Below are 19048 nucleotides of genomic sequence, written 5' to 3'. Positions count from 1 at the left end.
AAGCCCACCACAAAAAGTGAGCTGGAAAATGCCACTTGAAAGAGTCTCTCATTTTACATTAATCCTCCACCTCCCACCCCCGGTACACTGTGTTTATTTTATTTCTGGGTCTTTAATAGGCAGGGTAAATGAATCAAAGGCTGCTCACGATATGGTCTGTTCTAGGCGTATCAATTTTCGGTTTTGCCACCTGCAGGAGACAGAGCTTGCGAGATATATTTTTAGCGAGTGGCACTCGATGCTGAGCCGTGTGCATGTGCAGAGAGAGAGGGGCTCTGGCTGCTAGGAGAAGAGAGAGAGCAAAGGAGGGAGACGAGAAGTGACAGGGACAGGAATGAAAGATTGGAGCCAAGGAGTAAAAATAAACAATTCTGAAACCCAAGGCAGCAATGGAATTCCCAGCTGGGCTCTGGATTGTGTTTCATTCGGTGGGGGACAATTTCTGGGCAGCCTTTACTCCCCTCACTGGATTTTCACAGCACCCACAGCTTCATAGCCCACCAGCCTCTATTTTAAAGCCTGAAAAGTTCAGACCCTTTGCCTTGAACAAAAGCCTGTGGAGCGAGAGGGTTGCAAGGTGTGGTGGTTAGAGCCGTGTGATGGGAGCTGGGAGACTGGTCCTGCTTGTGGCAGGCGTCACACACTGGTCTTTTAAAAGGGCACCAGTAATTCCCACCCTTAATACCTCCAGGGGTGGTATAGGGAAAATGGGAAAAGAGGTAGGAAAGGGCTTGGCAAAGCATAAGTTGTTCCACGTGATTGCAGGATGAAGTGTTCTAAGTGATGACTTTCTAACTTGACCTTTTTTCTCCTCGCGTGCGAGCGGTTTTCTCCATAGATAGTTCCTAGTGAGGCTAGCTTAGGACACAGTTGTCACTTTTTTCTCTTCAGATGGAAAGATAATGCTTTTGAAAAGGATATAGAGTTATGCAAGGCCTATGACCCCTTCCTTAGCCACCGTGAGCATTCGGTTATCCCTCCTTAAGTACTTTGTTTCCTCAAATGACACTGGGCAATGCTTACTGTGTTTAGAGTGGCTCTAAGTAATTGGGAGAGGCAGGGAGAGGTCCTGTTGTGGCGCAGTGGAAACAAATCTGACTAGGAACCATGAGGTTGCAGGTTCAACCCCTAGGCTCGCTCAGTGGGTTAAGGATCTGGCATTGCTCTAACCTGTGGTGTAGGTCGAAGATGCGGCTCGGATCCTGCGTTGCTCTGTCTGTGGGGTAGGCCTGCAGCTGTAGCTCTGATTAGACCCCCTAGCCTGGGAACCTCCATATGCCTTGGGTGTGGCCCAAAAGAGCAAAAAAATAAAATAAATTAAAATACAATACAATAAAATAAATAAGTAATGGAGGGGGATTATTTCCCTCCTCTGTCAATCCGACAGACTTAGAGATTGCTTAACTCTCACATCCACTCTTTCCTTTCCCTTCCCATGCCACCATCCGCCTTCTAGAAATAGTTCATTAGCTAGGCTATTGTGATTGTTTCCTAGTGACTATTACTGCCTGTAGTGTCTCCTTTCGCCTGTCACACATCCCCTGAATTGTGTCATTCCTTGTCCAAAAGTCAAAAGCACCTCTCTACTGCCCACCTAAGCAAGTTCAGTCCCTGAGTCTGGCATTCAGAGTCTTCCACACTCTGGCCCCATCCTTCCACCTCCTTCTATCATCCAATAACCTTTGGATGCCAAGCAGTGTGGTCAGCTCACCTTTACCTGTCTACTCACCTTCCCCTACATTCACTCATGTGTACGTCTATGTAAATAGCCTTTCTTCCTGCACCACCTTTCCCATCCCAGCTTCCCCATCACACCCCACTCTTAAAGTCACGCTGACTCTCCCACTTCTAGCTCCTCCTTGCTGTCTCCCTCCTTCTTCTCAGCCCTCCTTCCCCTCTTCTCTCCATTTGATTACACACACACTATTCTGCACTGCACGTATGTGCCCAGACCCGCTTAATCAGTCTTTGTGTCTTTCACTCCCAAATATGTGAGAATTTATTCAGTCCTAAAATACATACATTAGTTTCTCAAAACTAATGTTTGTTGATTGAATAAATCAGGTAAGAGAAGACAAGCTACCGCTGAATTAAAAAAAATAGCCATATCTTATACAACAGCTATCAAATATCTGGTAATGATTTTTATTTTTAATGTCTTCCTAATCTATAAATAGCCTGTCTTTATCTTTCAAAGAGTTTCTTAAGTCTTTCTTTTTGGAAAAAGTTTCTAAACATTTTGACCGGTGCAGATTCTCTGAGAATAAGATTCATATCAGCATTAAATAGATGTAGTTAGTGGTGATAGTATCAAGTGAATTATCCCTTTGAATTCTTTAAAGCCTTCTTTCCTAAAAGAATCCCCTTAAAAACCTATTGATGGACAGGAGATCCCATTGTGGCTCAGTGGGTTAAGAACCTGACTACTATCCATGAGGATGTGGATTCCATCCCTGGTCTTGCTCATTGGGTTAAGGATCTGGCATTGCCACAAGCTATAGGTCACATATGAGGCTTTGATCCCGCATTGCTGTGGCTGTGGCATAGGCCTGCAGCTGCAGCTCCAATTTGACCCCTAGCTGGGGAACTTCCATATGCTGTGGGTGCAGCCAAAAAAAGGAAAAAAACAAAAACAAAAAAATCCTCTTTGTGGGGTAGCCATCCACATTGCAAGAGAACATCACTTCTAATGGGGTGCTCACTGCTGTCTCTTCTAGACATGGGGGCAGAACCTGCGGGAACAAAGAGGGGAAAGGTAGCAACAACTCGAAGTCAGGAAGCTCTGATCCTTCTGGTGACTTTTCTTTTGGTGACTCTCTTCACCTCTGTATCATTGTTTCATCTGTCAAATTTACCCAGTACACAAGCACTAAGGTCCTTTCAGCTCAGTAGTTCTGGAGTCCTACAAGGATGATCCTCAGTTCTTCCTGTTTACTCACAGGCTTCACTGTGGGCTCCTCTCTAGAAAACTCTTTCATTCAAGCTAGTCTGCGCCATCCTTTCTACTTCATCACCTCCCCCTCCAGTTGTATCTGGAGGGAAGGAGGGAGAGCTTGCATTACATGAACTTCTCTCTGAATCCTCAGAGATGTGTGGTGGCAGAAAGCATTGTTCTTTCGGCTGAAGTAATTTATTTTTAATTATTTTAAAATGTGAATTAAGGGAGTGAGTTCAGTTTGGCCACATCTTAAATGTTGATAGATACGCCTATAATATTTTTCCTATTCAAGAGTTTTCTTGAAAATGGAAATAAGGCATTAGTGTTCTCCCTATAAAGGCAAAGTGCCATTAATGTCAGTTTATGACAGAAAAAGCTCATTGATTTTGCTTTGCGATAATTATAGTAGTGAGACAAGAGAGATGAGGCTTTGATCTTTGTAAACCATCACATACCTGTGTTTATTTTTGTTTTTGTTAGACAAAGGGACAGAAGGACATTTAGTAAGAAAATAAACAAGATATAAATCATTAGGACAAAAATAGCAAACTATTTAAGTGGACACATTTCAGGCATGTGGATATCACAAAGGTTACTTGGTAACACTTGGCCACATGCCATCATTTTCCTTTTTTCTTAACTACTTCTGAGAGGCTGTCTTCCATTTAAAGTGTATGTTAATAAGATGTGGTCACATGTGCAACTGTTGGTCTGGGAAGTGAGGGTGATAATTAAAGTCATATGTAGATCTTTAAAAACTCACTTTAATTATACAAAGTTTTAATTCTTCTACCACGCTGAATGTGGATTTTGAAGATATTAAAACATATCCGCATGTGCTCCCGGTTAGTTGGCTTTGGGTACCTTCTGGAGCTAATCCAGGGACCAGTGAACAGCCCCAGCCTGGGGGGGTGGTGGAAGTGAGGAAAGGCCTGAAGACAGTGAACCAATCTCTGCAGGTGTGAAGCCAGCGGTATAGAGTGGATGGACCCCTGCCTTCCAGAAACTTGGAGCCCAGCTTTCTCTTAAGACAGAGCCAAAGGGAACCAGAGTTAAATCCCTTTAGTTTCTTACATGATGAGGCCTTTAAGCCTTAATACCATCTCAACTGAGCATTTGAAGCCAGAAAAGCATTCCACGTGAGCCCACAATAAAGAAGCAAAAAATTAAAAAATTTTTTAAATCCCAATATTATAATTTCATATGCTGTCCATAGTTTTTCCCCCACTGCCAGGCTAAAGCCTTCAGGTACAGAAGATGAATGAAGCCAAATCATTCAACCGCATGTTTGTGTATTTATGCATTCATTCATTCGTTCATTCATCCATTTATTCAATAAATATGTCATTAATAGCATTTTTGACTTTGGCGAATGAGACTATGCATCATAATATCTAGGTCAAGTTGGAGAAAACGTGATGCCAATCAAGACGTATTTTAACTTTGTCTCATTCAACACTTTATCTGAGATTAGGTTTCCATTGTTGAAGTACTGGAACAAGAGGGCCAATCAGCTCTAGCTTAGAAGGGAATTTGAAATTAAGTACTATAACGGAAGAGAGGTGTTCAAGACCACAGAGCAATCGTTTGAGATATCGACCCTGTTCCCCACAAAATAAAAGCCATATCATGGACTTAACAATAAAGGAAGTATCCTTTTATTGAGACTCCTCATCTCTTTTTAGAAGTAGTCACAAAGGATTTTGTTGATCTCAAACCCAGTGATACAGTCACTCTGAATATTATCACGTTTATAGTGTGTGTTTATAGTTTATTCACTCCTGCCACTCTTGGCCTGTGTGACTGTGGACTAGTCACTGACCCTTGGTGCGACTTCTTTCCTGAACTCTGAAAGTGATACTTGAGCTAGAGGATGTCAAAGACCTCTTGCAGTATCATGCTCTACTTATAAACATGATGTTTTTCCATTCCCAAGGAAATACAGGAGGAGAGGAAATACTTCAAAGCTATAAGCAACAGGGAAATTTGTGAGTTTGGAAAGATTCCCATTTGTGACATGACAGTGATGCCATGCTGTTTTTATTGGAGTTGATGTCCATTTGGGCCCACATGTGTCCCTCCAGCCATGCTGTCCTTGGGTTAGGGTCTGGCCATTTATTCCAGACTCAAGTTGTTCTTGCCTTCAGCTCTATAAAGAAAACAAAAATCACAATCTCAAAAAGGCAGTTGGTGTTTGTGGTGGCTCCTGAGGGTGGCATGGCCCCTTTAGACCTCAGTAAGTATTAAGTGGATTATACTGGCTGAATTTAGTTGTGGGGAAAGTTAAGTTAGCATTGATTTGAGAAGATGGCCCTCTTCTTGCCTTCTTGGAAGGAGTTCCATATTCTTAGATAAGCTTATTTTCAGATAAAATATTAGACTTATTTTTAAGAAAATCCAATTGTTATTTTTAAACTTGGTACGCTTTAAAAATCTCTACTTATTCCTGGCTCTAATTGAATTTGGGGATATTCTTTTCGCATGTCTTTTTTACTTAGTATTTAGATCCCAAAATATTCTCCAATTTGACAGAGACATAAGGCAGAAGAAATGTTGAGTCTGGAACAACTAACCAGATAAGTAAAAATAAATGAATAACTACTTTATTCAACAAGTTTCTTAAGAACTTTCTGATATCCAGCACCAGCAGTGTGAATATCAATAGGACATGGTTCTTGAACTCTGTAAAGTCAAAGAAAGTTGGAAGGACTGAAAGTTACCTGGTCCAGTTGCCTGCTTCACTGAAAGGGAAAGACTACACTACCTATATATAGTCAATGTGATATTATTTTTAGAGAATTTGGTGAATGGCTTGTAGAGGAGGTATTTACATAATATTCCTATCAACTGAAAATATGAGGTGCTTAATAGCATGGCTTGACATCTGCCATTCTTTTGTAGATTTGCAGAATGACTATACCTGGAACTGAAAAGCTGTTCTGGAACTAAAAAGAAATTTCTTACACTGGTGGAAATGTTCTATGTCAGTGCTGTCCTATAGGTTATCTGTTACCCACACGTGGCTATTGAGTACTTGAAACGTGGCTAATGTGACTAAGAAAGATTTGGGGTTAGTAGATACAAACTATTGCATTGGGATTGGATAAGCAATGAGATCCTACTGTATAGCAGAGGGAACTGTATCTAGTCACTTGTGATGGAGCATGCTGGAGGATAATATGAGAAAAACAATTATATATATATATGTATACACACACACACACACACGCGCACACACACACACACGTGCCTGGGTCACTTTGCTGTACAGCAGAAATTGATAGAACGTTGTAAATCAACTATAATAGAAAAAAATCTTTAAAAAGAGAAAATGCATTTTTAATTGTATCTAATTTGAGTTAATTTAAATTGAAATAGCCACATGTGGCTAGTGGCTGCCATATTGGACATTACAGTTCTAGATGCCCTGCCAGTTGTTCAGTAGTCACTGTGGTAGTGTTAGAGCTATGACGCTGTGAAAATAGTGGACAGAAAGAGCACAGAAAGACAGGCTGCTTAAATAAGCCTCTCCTCATATAAATAGAACTCTATTAAAAATTTACCATGTGCAAGAAGTTAACTCAGATTAGCATAATAATGCACACTAAACAATGAAATAAGTTGGAGGAGGATTTAAAGTATAAATACCTACATTTATTAGATTTCTATTTGCAGTAATTTCCAACACTGTCCACCACTGATTCATCTAACCTAATAATGTTTCAAGCCTAAGCCAGACATGGCTTTAACCTCATCTGAATTGAAACCTTTCTTTATGCCTCAAAACTCCTGGGTCTTAGAGGGGTCCCCTCTGTTCAGATCCCCAGGTGACCAAAGCCCTCTCTGGCAGCTCTGCTTAGATGTTCCTTCCTCCCTACAGGTCAGCATCTTTGGCCTTAGAAGGAAGCTTGAGACCAAGGCAGAATCTCTGCCCCACCCAGACTCAGATTTTTTTGTTTTGTTTTGTTTTTGTTTTTGCTTTTTAGGGCCACACCTGCAGCATATGGAAGTTCCCAGGCTAGGGGTCTAATCAGAGCTACAGCTGCCAGCCTACACCACAGACACAGCAACACAGGATCCAAGCTGCATCTGCGACCTATGCCACAGCTCATGGAACACCAGATCCTTAACCCATTGAGCAAGGCCAGGGATCAAACTCAAATCCTCATGGATCCTAGTCTGGTTCGTTAACTCCTGAGCCACGAAGGGAACTCCCAAGTCAGACTCAGATTTTTAACCAGATCCTCTGGTGACTCTGATACACCTTGAGTTTGAGAAACTCTGGTCTAAAGCCTTTCAGTGCTGCCTAGGACTTACCTGAGAGAAGGAATTATGCTGCTATCTTTTCATTAACGGTACTACCTTTTACAATTTTCCCAACATTTTATTTTGAAGTTTTCAAAAATATGGAAAATTTAGAAGAATTTTCGGTGAAATGTACCTGGATTCTGCCATTAATATTTTGTTCTTCTGGCTTGTATCCTCTATCCGTCTATCCATATCTGCATCCTTCTAGGTATCTTGCAGTCCATCTCATTTTTTTGATGCATTTCAAAGTAAATTGTAGACAACATTGCACTTTCAGCTAAAGGAATATGACCAGTATGCAGATCATTAACTAGAGTTCAATATTTGTTTGTTCAATATTTATTGAACAAATAAATATTTGTTCAATATTTATTCTCTTCTGAGGTAAAATTTTACACAATTAAACGTACAAACCATACGTGTGCATTCTCTGTTTTGACAGGTGTAATATACTTGCATGTAAATGTACTACCCTTTACTTTCTTGTGTCTACCCCTTTCTCACAGTTTACAAAAACAGACAAAAAGGAGGGGAAAGGAAGAAGGACAGGGTACCAAGTTATCCGTGAAATAGTCTGTTCTTTTCCAACCTGTTAGATGATCCCCTCCCTCTCCCACCCCAGCTGCTTCTCACCCCTTCACTCCCTCTTATAGCCAATCCCTGCTAAAAACGCTATTTAAAATTGACTAAGATGGTTTATTCTACATTTGCCTTAGGTTCTGACTTGATGTGCCTGCTTTTAAAGGAACTTTCGTATCCCTTTTCCATACTAGGAACTTTTGAAGTATATGCAAATAGAAACTAATGATATTTGGAAATTAAATTATTGTATGATTTCCTTACTTGGAAGATACTCCATCTCTCTTCTTTTATCTTTTACCATGTCTCCCCCTATTTCCTCGAGCCTCCTTTAGCGTGAAGTCTAATTCATTTTTGGAGATCTCCCCCAAACTTCTACAAACCTCAGCTGTTTCCAAGTCACAAACCTGTCTGAAATTTGTACTTTATTTCTGCTCAGGGAAGCGATCTATCCTGGGCGTGTGAAAGCCCAGCCTCAGCCGACCTGTAGACTGAGAGGCGACTTTGTAAGAGGATGAAGTTCTGACAAGGGAAGTTTCTGGTTCCCATCACCAGAGCTCAGGAGTTCTAGAGAGACCCAGCATAACCATTGAGGGCTCTGTGCCTTTTTAGAGAGGTCAAAAAACAACAGCACAACTAACTACGTGCTTGCAGTTCTGGGAGTAACTTGAGTCTCCACCAATCACCATACTAAGAATACTAACTCATAATAGTTAGTATGCATGCCATAATACAGACCCATATCTTTAGAAACCTTCTCATCCCCATTTTGTGGATAAGAAAACAGAGACTCAGAGAGGTTAAGTAGTTTGCTGCCTAACTAATAGCCATTCTGTGATAGAGCCAGGGTGTGGACCCAAGGCAGTCTTAACTCCAAAGCTTCTATTCTTTCCCTTTATCCAGATGGATCCTTGAACCTCTAATCTTTATGCTAAATGAAGGGAGGTGGCAAGAACATTAGAGTAAGAATCCATTATATTTACTGGTCATAATACTCTGGAACCTGGCTGATATGGACAAGAACTACAAGAATTCTGCTGTGACTATTCTGTTATATATACTTACAGGGTAGCATATAGAAGGCTTAAGATTGGTTGGTTCTTTTATTAAAATTAAATCTAAAAATTATATACAAAGTCCTTACCCAGGTAAAGCTTACTCTCCACCACTATCGTGTCATACTTGGTTAGCCATCTTAGCCAGGGACATGAGAAAGAAGAGAGATTTTAAATCAAGTGTCTCTTGATTGAATGGCTCATTAAAATAGTTGGCAAGACTGCTCCAGGAATCTAGGTGTGAGATATCAATAAAGGTTTTTGTGTTTTTTTCTTTCTTAAATCTGGGGACAGTGAAATAGAAAAAGAGGAAAATTTTGCCTGTTAATAGGTTGCACATGTTAAGTGCTGGTTTTAGAGGATGGAAGAACAGCATTGATGACACTAGGGCGTTAACTGTAGAAGTAACAGTTTTCCCTAGACCAGCAGAAAAGCTAAGAAGGAGCCACCTCACTCCACTGGGCGAAGACTTCCACCAAAGTGTTTTTGCTAACACTTAACACTTGGCATTTTTCATAATTAAATAAAAATTTTAAAGAATGGGTTAGAAGAATAAGTGCAACAAGTTACAAGGATAAGATGAATAAAACTAGAAATTATTTTTTAAATAATTAAAAACTTATTTTTAAACATAATGACAAATATTAAATTTAAAAGAGCCAGGAAATAAGAAAAAGGGAATTAGGAAGAAAGAATATACTAATGAACTACAAAGCAATGGAAGGATAAAAATGGCAGGAGGAGAGGATGAAATTGCATGTGAAATGGCAAAATGAAGGTTCAAAGCGATTAAGATACACAAGTAGTAAAGAGAAAAATAAAAACATAAAATAAGCTAGAATGAGTGGTTAAAATAAATAGCATCCGCTAAGAACATACTTACAGAGATTATAAAGCAGCTCAAGTAGTAATAAAATAAGGAAGTGGTATAAAGCAGTAGATTAAAGAACAATTAAAAAACAATGAGGAGAAAATTAACAGGCTAAAATGACATTTAATAATTGTATTAAAAACTAACATTTATCGACTACTTCCCATGTGTTAGGCACTTTATATGCATTAACTTATTTAATTCAAGTTTATTAAAATAAGTAAGACATTCTAAAAACATAAACAAAAAAAATTGAGAGAGGAGTAAAACCAGACATCAGAACAACAACAAAATCTAAAGGGTAGAAAATTAGACCTACAGCTGTCAATTTTCACCCCCTATCTAGTGTGATAATTTTTGGTGTTGAGAATTGCAACGAACCTGCCCAGATACTTCTTCTCTAGATCACATGTTCTAGAAGTGCCTGGCACTATAAATGTTGGTTCTTGCCCTAATAAGCTTGGCCTTTCCCGGAGACAATTGCTAGTGATTGAAAGTCTCAAGCAGTAGCCTCCACAGCCCAGAACCGGTGGCAGTGGGAAAACATCTCATAATCCTACCCATTTTACAGGATTTAGATCAGGGTTATCTTCTCCTAGTTCCTCCACACTGCATCTGCATAGTACTTAGTGTGCTGGGCTCGGAATGGGAGTTCTTCTCCAGTTCTTTCCTCTACTTCCTCTCAGCCCTAGGTTTCGAAAGAGGAGGATCCTCGTTTTAGGGATTGGTCTCTTCATTGATCTAGTTCTTCTCCATTGAGCTTTGTTGGGCTGTAAGTCTCTAGAAAGTTGTCCACTTCTTCTAGGTTGTCACGTTTGTTGGCATAAGTTCACAGTATTCTCATATGGTTTTTCGTATTTCTGCAGTATCTGTTGTGATTTCTCCTTTTTCATTTCTTACTTTGTTTACTTGGGTTTTTTTCTCTCTTCTTGGTGAGTCTGGCCAGAGGTTTGTCAATTTTGTTTACCTTTCAAAGAACCAACTCTTGGTTTCATTGATTTTTTTCTATTGTTGTTGTTTTTTTTTTTTTAATCTTTATTGATTTCCTCTCTGATCTTTATGATTTCCTTCCTTCTGCTGACTTTAGGTTTTGGAGGATCCTAGTTTTATATCTCAGCCTTCAATTCAGATTTGGTACACCCTAGGTGCTTAATGAATGCTTTTGGACGTGAGCCTTCTTGAACCTGTTGGTTGTGAAGAGGTTTTTCTCTTTTTTGGTTTCCTTTTTTTTTTTTTTTAAACCAGCAACCAGTTTCTGGCAGGGTTTTCTGCCTTCCTGGAACCCCCACACATTTTTGTGTTTCTGTTATCCAAACTCGCTCCCATAAGAGAATGGCTTTTTTTTTCCTTCTTTTTCTTTTTGCTTATCACATCCTGGTACCCATTTTTCCTTCCAACTTGTGTGTATGCCTTGTACCCTGTAATCTTGACTAATTCACGCCAGAACTCTTATGGGTGCATTCAGAAACCAGATGCCTGTTACTGTTTCTTCTCTTCCTCATACTTTTTTTCAGGAGCAGATGTTGTCCCTCAGAATTTGGGCTTGACCTCGAATTTATTATCATTTATTCATTCATTCATTCATTCATTCAATTAGCAGGCATTTTCTTGGAATTTTTATTAACCAGTTATTGTGTCGGGCTTTAGGGCAAGGAAAATGAAAAGGAGATCAGGTGTTTCTTCTGTCTTGTCTAAGTTGATGACTGTGTTTATTAGCTTCTTTCCTTTGACCTTTTTTTTTGTGGAATAGGAAAAACTGATTAATACTCTTCACAGGCAATTATATTTTGAAGAGTGTTACAAAATCACCTGCTAACTCTGTTTTAGGTCCTTTCACTTCCATCTTTTTTTCTCAGGTGTGTATTTGGTTACTAATTGCATTGGCCTTTTTGCCATGAGCTCTTGAGGTTGGCCAAGACCTTTCAAATACAAAAGACAAAGATCTAAATTAAATGTGGACCTTTCGTCGTATGCTTTGTTTAAATTTTACATTTACTTCTTTCCTGATTACAAATGAATAATTATTATAGAAAGTTTGGAGAATCCAGGAAAATCACATAGAAGAAAATTACCACTAACTTTTTACTCTGCAGCCTCCTAGCATTTTGTAAGTATGTTTTGCATGAGTGTAGAAAAGTTAGGATCATAGTGAGCATATCATTTTGTAACCTACTTATTTTACTAAAAATATACTATGAATATTTTCCATATCATTAAACATTCTTCTCAAACGTAAGTTTAATAACTGCATAGGAGCTTGTTACCAGGAAAATCCATAATTTATTTAATCAGTCTCTACTGTGGAACATTTAGCTGTTTTCTTTCTTTTTTAATTTACTATTATTAATAACACTGTGGTAAACATCTCAGGACCAAAAATTCAGTGCATATTTTGTGTTATTTCCTTGAATAAATTCCTAGAAATGGAATTGCTGGATCAAAGGATATGAATAAATCTAAGGCCTCTGTAATGTATTGTAAAGTTTTCTCCTGGAAACTTCTATTAATTAATGATTCCCGCCAGCATTTTCGATCATTCCCGTTTCCTCACACCCTCAATAACAATGTCTTAGCAGTTTTTCAGTCTTTGTTAATTGTCACATTATAAAATACTATCTCTTTTATTTAAATTTAATTTGTATCTCTTTGATTTACTAATGAGATTAAGCATTTTTCATCTGGTTGTTAGTCTTTTATATGTATTCTTGAAATGCTCATGTTCTTCCCATTGATTTCTAAGAACTCTTACACAAGAAGGGTATTATTCCATTTCTTGCATGGCCAATATTTGGAAAATAAAGAAAATTCTATTTCTCAGTGGAGGAGGGCTCATGAGGAATAAGGCCCCAGGTCTCAGTCTGTCTGTTTCTGTGGAAAGTTTTTAGGAGAAACCTGGATTGTTAGCCTAGGAAAACTAAAGGCAGACCTATATGTGAAACTGTTGGTGACCTTTTAAAAAATTAACCCTGCAATCTGAATTGGCTTGATGTTTTCTATATTTCTAGTTTATGAAAAGAACCCAGGACTGTAAAATAGAACACGAAGTTTGTGAATTGCCATTATGGCAAAGTGGAAACTAATCTGACTAGTATCCATGAGGATGCAGGTTCGATCCCTGGCCTTGCTCAGTGGGTCGGGGATGCAGCATCGCCATGAGCTGTAGTCTAGGTCGCAGACAAGGCTCAGATCTGGCATTGCTGTGGGTGTGGTGTAGGCCGGCACTGTAGCTCTAATTCAACCCCTAGCCTGGGAACTTCCATGTGCTTCAGGTGCAGCCCTTAAAAAAAAAAAAAAAAAAAAAAAAAAAAAAAAAAAAAAAGCAAAATACATAAATAAATAAAATAGAACCCAAGAGTTGTGAGTTGTCTAAAAGAACCCAGAGACACATTGGTAAGTTCAAACTTCCCTTGAAGATTTACCCTATGTCTAGTCTTCCCCTAAGTTTTGTTGCTAAGTAAGTTGCTAAATAAGTCGTTGACTAGTTTATAGCTAGGTCCAAGAACTAAAGCTACATATAATTTAAAAGCTTTCTTATGACCTTAGCTAAACTTAGGTCTAGAAAATGGTCTTTGGAGTGAGTGGATGTTTTCTCATATCTTGGAGGCTCTCTCTGTCTCCTTGCATCTTCTCTGACCATTTGAAAGGTAGCGCATTCTTCTAGGTGATTGAGTTTTGGCATCTCCCTATCATCATTCCCTCGACCCTTCTCATTCTCTAGCAGCGCACACACAGAGAAGCCAAGTCAGACTCCTGAGCCCACAGCACAGCTTGGAGATGTCCACTGCACAGACTGCTGGGACAATCTAAAAGGAAAAAAAATAATTTAATTTAAAAACACAACCCACTCTTATATTTGGATGAGATCTCAGAATAAAAGAGGGTGCTATCCCCAGCACCCACTGAAGATATCTAGGGGCCGTCAGAATCATTCAGAACTCTTGAGGACATAGTTTCCGCTTACCTGCTCTCACTTTGTAGGTAAGTAGAATTCTCAAGCAATAGCATCACCCACTAAATAAGGCTCAGTGGAGCCTAGTACCCCCTTCTAGTACATTCCCCTCAACATTCTCTGTCTGCCTTTCTCCCACAACTCCCCACTATGTCTCCCCCCACCCTTCTGTTAGCTGTAATGACCCTGCAAACACTAAATGCCATTTGAGTGCATTAAGCAGCAAACTCTCCGGTGACATAGCAATTATGGCTCTGAAATAGATTTGGTGCGTCACGGAAGATAAGGGTTTTGAAAGTTTCTGTTGTGATTATAGCCTGTAACTCCCACAAATAATAGGCTGCAAAATAAGAGGCTGCCAACGGAGCCTTTGTGGCTTTGTCTCAGTGATGGCACGTAAATTGCTATTAATGTCCTGAGTGTACTTGAATATGCCAGTCTTTGGGATGTAAAGTTGGCTCGATGTCTCTCTTTACGCGGCATGTCATTGTTGGTCTGATAATCTGGGGTAATTGCTGTCTCTTGGATGGTCAGAAAAGTGTAAGAGGCTTTAGCTTCCTGTGTGATGGCAAATAGCCTCAAGGTTTACGGCACGAGTTCTGTGCGTGTTCCGTAGCTAGCCACTGTCCGTCATTAAGGTGTGTATCCAATCCCTGTGTGTGCCCTGAGCGGATAACAGCCTTTCAACAAAGCCAAGGCAAAAATCAGAGGTTAGGAAAATAAAATGAAGAATCTGGGGCTGTAGAGAATCAGCCAATCAGATAATTCATACTGAGAGTTTTAAAAAGATTATCCTTTTCTTGAGTTTTTTAGATTTGACTATATGTGTAAATATAATTATCTGTTGTCTTAAACAGGTCCTCTTTTCCAGCATCTCTGTGTGTGTATGCACATGTTTAGGGTACTCTGGTATTTTCTGAACAGGTATTAGCTCTATGTCAATATGATAAAGTATATGGAAATTGTGTGTTTTCATACACTCTGTGGATGTAAGTGTGTGTGTTTTAGTTTTGCAAGTCTGGGTGTAGAGGATGTTTATTCAGTTATAAATAGTTTTCGGCACTAAGACACCTCTATTTAGCTAAAGCAAGCTGAGCTTATTTTTCTTTGTCTCTGAAAAGTTAAATAAAACAAGTTTTTAACTTCCTGTATGAACATTTAGCCTAAGGACCTCATAAGTCTGCAGGACATGGAAACATATGTAACTGTTCTCTTTGCACTTGGAACAGAAATCAGAAAGCCACCCACCTCTAAAACCTGGAAATGCGCACTACCTCATATCCTGGGCAAGTTCTGAAAGGTTCAACCAAAGGCATCCTCTGAGTTGCAAGTGCCTTACGTGGCGGTAGTAATTCTGGGTTTTCACAATGGGTACATTAGAAAAGGATGACGCTAAGACAGTGCCAAAGTAGATCTTGATCTTGGAGTTGACCTATATGTGCACTTCGGTCATGTGGCACTAGGTGCTGGCAGGATGGCGCATTATGATGGAGTGGCCACCTTGCAGTTGGATTTTGACTAAGAGCCTTTTGAACAGCAGTTGGAGTGCATTGCAGATAAGGTTGGAGATAGTGGCTTGTAATTAGAGTGCTTGTATTTATACCAAAAGAACATGGATCCGGTTTACCATCATGGATCCGGTTTACCGTCTTACCCTACAGGTCTCAGCCCTGGGCTTTGCCTTGCATTGCCAGTGGAACTTAAACTATATTAACTACCAAGATGGCACCACACATAGCCATTAAAACCCCAGAGGAATAGTTTATCTTGTCCAAAACCAAGTTTGGTAAAAGTGGATTGAGGCTTAGGGGTAGAAAGTGTTAGAATCCCCTGAAAGACTTATGGTTCTAGCACCTTAAGAAACAGCACAAAGATTCCAGAAGATGAATATAAGAGCATGAATCATCTGCCTTCAGCCCTGAGATCAGTAGCAGCCATGCTCTACACTTCATACACCCCAAGCTTTTGAAACTTGACATGTCCAGAAGCAGTGGCATATAGTAGGGACTAAGTTGGGCCAATTTTAGTTTCTGAGTCCTAGCTTCCTGGCCCGAAAAGTAAGAATAGGAGTTCGTACTGGATTTATATACTATTATATATTCATCAACCCAAGTAAGAGAACTACTATTATGAGTCCTGCCTAACTCAGAAGTTAGCATGGGCACCAGCAGCCAGATGGCCTTACAGTCTCAGGGACAGGCACCAAAGGAAGCCTCAAAGTATTCATTTCCCTCTTCGTTCAACTCAGGCACTTAACTGAGCAGCTGCTTTATCAGACATGATCTGTGTCTTCTCATGGCTCCTGGTTGAATGAGTTATCATTTCCCTGATGATGAAAATCAAAGCTCTCCACGTGGCCTGCAAGCCTTGGTGTGATCAGGCCATCCTGTGCTTCAGGCCCACCTTGCTGCGTTTGCCACTCTGCTCCTATGCTCCATCCTTTCTGGCCTTTATTACCTCAGAGCCTTTGGACAGGTTTCTCCTTCTGCCTAGAGGGCTCTTTACCCCAGCTCTTTAGTTGTCTATTTTCTGTACACTTTTAGGCTGACTTTCCAGAAGCCCTCCAACCTCCATGAGGTCCCTGCTGTTCTCTCTCATAGCACTTAACACCGTCTGGAATCTCTCTTTGTTGTTTTGATGATGTTTTGAGTGTCTGTTTTTCACAAGAGAGCAAACTTCATGAGAGTAGACACCAGATTTTTTTTTTTAATGTGTTGTATTGACCACTGTAGCATGGCATAGGGACTGAATATACGTTTCTAGAACTTAAGTATGAAAGGAACACAGTGAATGCTCACATGGATTTAAGTAAAGTGCTCGCTTTGAGAGCACACACACTAAAATTGGAACACTACTGAGATTAGCATGGCCCCTGAGCAAGGATAACATGCAAATCCATGAAGTATTTCATATTTTTACCAACTATATTTCAATAAAATAAACTTATTTAAAAAAGAAAAGAAAATGAGGCACAGAAAGCGGGACCCCAGAAAGGAAGTAATGTTAGTGCTTATTAAACCTTATCAAGTGGAAAGAGATGCAGATTCCGGAGAAGACAAGAAAAAAATAAATAAATAAGAGCTTCATGTGGTTAAATGTCAACATGAATGGTCAGAAGGTCAGCAGTACTGGAATTTAGAGAAGTGGGTGAAGCAACTTGTAGCAAGGAGGTAGCTCTCAAGCTGGACCATCACAAAAAGACATGGATTCCTAGAGCCCAGAGGAGGGAGACAGAAAAAGGAAAAAAGACCTCTCACTTGACTTCTCTATGGAGTAAGATGGAATCTCACTTTGGCAGTGGGAAATCTATTATTTCCTCACAGCAGCTTGAACTGCTAAAGTCTGCTCTCTACCAGGGTATCTGTTCTCTACTAGGAATGGCTGATTGTACTGCTAGTTGATCTTTCTTAGCCTACAGACCTTCACAGAAAAAAATCTCAGGACTCAAGACACTAATAGGGACCAGACTAGCAAAGGGTATGGTGGTGTGACTTGGATGTAAGGTCACCACGGACTGACCTAGTGGTATTAGAGCAGATACCCCCAACAGGCAAGGGACCTTGGAATCAGGAATCCTAGTGTCAGTGACATGGGCTAATCCAGGCAGAGGACTGACTGGCTTCTGGGAAATGTAATGGTCGATGGTATAGTTGGTGGGCTGAGATACCAAAGCAGGAATTCAATTACAAGAGCAAGTCACCACCTCAGTCTTAAATGAACTGTGGTAAATAGCAGGAAACTAAGCAGAAGCTAGCTATGAGCTTGGCAGAGATGCTCTCAGCCACAGAGAAGACATTCCCTATAGGAAGATACAGGCACAAAAGGTCAAAGCACAAAAAAAGCAGCAAAATTGATTCTGAGTTACCTATAGTTACTAGGCTAGAACAAAATTTGGGGGGCTGAGAGAGTACATGTTCTTCCCAGATAGGGTTGCCCAGGTTTAGCAAATATAAATACTGCATGGGACCTACTTGCACTAAAATAAAAATGTTGTTTATTTAAAGTTTAAATTTAGCTGAGTATGTTGTATTATATCTGGCAACTCCATTCCTAAGTCCTATGGTAGAAGGTGAATCTGCATGTGGGTCTCAGTCCTGGAGAGAGTAAAGATGGGCAGAAACCCTGTAGGCCACTTAAGGACCATATCTGTTCTGTACATTTTTCTGATTCCCAGGATGCTTGAGGTGGTGACTAGGAACCTGTTCTAGATACAGGATGGGATAACTTCCTGCCCCTTGTGCCCTGTGGGAAACATTCCTTGTTGAGATAGAGATGCAAAGGGCAGGATCCCATGTTTTTTTTCAACTGCTTTAACTAAAAAGAAAACAGAACCATGTAAGTATTAATCAATTATGGTTATTGGTTTGGGATAAGCTATGAAGTACCAGATCTCCTTGATGCCTACTCAATAAGAGATAAGCTCACTTCTTAGATGTAAAAGTTACCCTGAAACCTAGCACTACCTCTGCTCTGTCTCTTGAGTATTTTCTAGGCATACACAGCTCTTTACAGGTAGTCAGACTGCACTGTGGTGGTCAAGGACCTGATACCTTATTATCTGTCCACACCCACGATGGAGGAGGATGGATGTTACAGTACCAAATGTAACTGTAATATTACCAAACAGTAACATTCAGTTACTAAATGTTTATTTTCTTCTTCTGTTCCTGCAAGAGATATTTATTGAAATCTGTGCTCTGTCCAGGACTGTGGTGGGGCACTTTGGAATCAAAGTTCCACAGCCCCGTTCTCATGGTCCAGTAAGTGAGACAAACAGGTAAAAAACAAATGCAATATGGCGAAACAGGTGCCGTGATAGAGGTACATGCAGAGGGAAGATTTGGGGCCTTGTAGGAGGAAGAAGAGTTGCCGGGGGCAGATACAGGTGCAAGGATACTTAAACTCAATCTTGAAAACAGCCAAGGTGTGAGTGACATGTAAATGGATGAGTGGGGCAAAGTGTTCAGGGGGCAAGAAACAGGCATGACACGGCAGCTCTGTTACAGGAATTTCTAAGTGCCCTGATGGGAAGTATTAAACAGGAGCATTGAGTTGGAGGCTCAGCAAGGTCAAGGACATGGTAGACCTGATAAGGACATTGCACCTCACCCACCTCACCTCAAGGCCAGCAGAAAGCCATTGAAGGTTGAAACAGGGAGGTGACAAGATCAGAGCTACATTTTTGAAAGATGATGCTGGTGACAGCTGGAGATAGGACTGGAGGGGTGCCAGAATAGGCATGGGTCTGTTTACCATTGTAAAATTTCCCAGGGAAATTTTGAATCCTTTGTCCATAGGGGAGGCTTTCCCATAGGATCTTTTCATCCCAGAGCATCTCTTGGTAAGTG

The 19048-nt window shown here is 40.2% G+C and overlaps 1 protein-coding gene and 1 non-coding gene across 6 annotated transcripts in view; both read left to right on the top strand.

The window, feature by feature from the left end:
* PBX1 (PBX homeobox 1) overlaps positions 1–19048 on the top strand; it is a 348477-nt gene that overhangs the window by 281747 nt on the left and 47682 nt on the right. The gene's annotated exons all lie outside the window — the stretch shown is intronic.
* LOC125130210 (U6 spliceosomal RNA) lies at positions 16514–16617 on the top strand. Its single transcript, XR_007135705.1, has one exon. It is a non-coding gene; the product is annotated as a U6 spliceosomal RNA (small nuclear RNA).

This window comes from Phacochoerus africanus, chromosome 6 (assembly GCF_016906955.1).
Source record: "Phacochoerus africanus isolate WHEZ1 chromosome 6, ROS_Pafr_v1, whole genome shotgun sequence".
Classification (NCBI taxonomy): Eukaryota; Metazoa; Chordata; class Mammalia; order Artiodactyla; family Suidae; genus Phacochoerus; species Phacochoerus africanus.
This window is presented reverse-complemented; position numbering and strand designations above follow the sequence as displayed.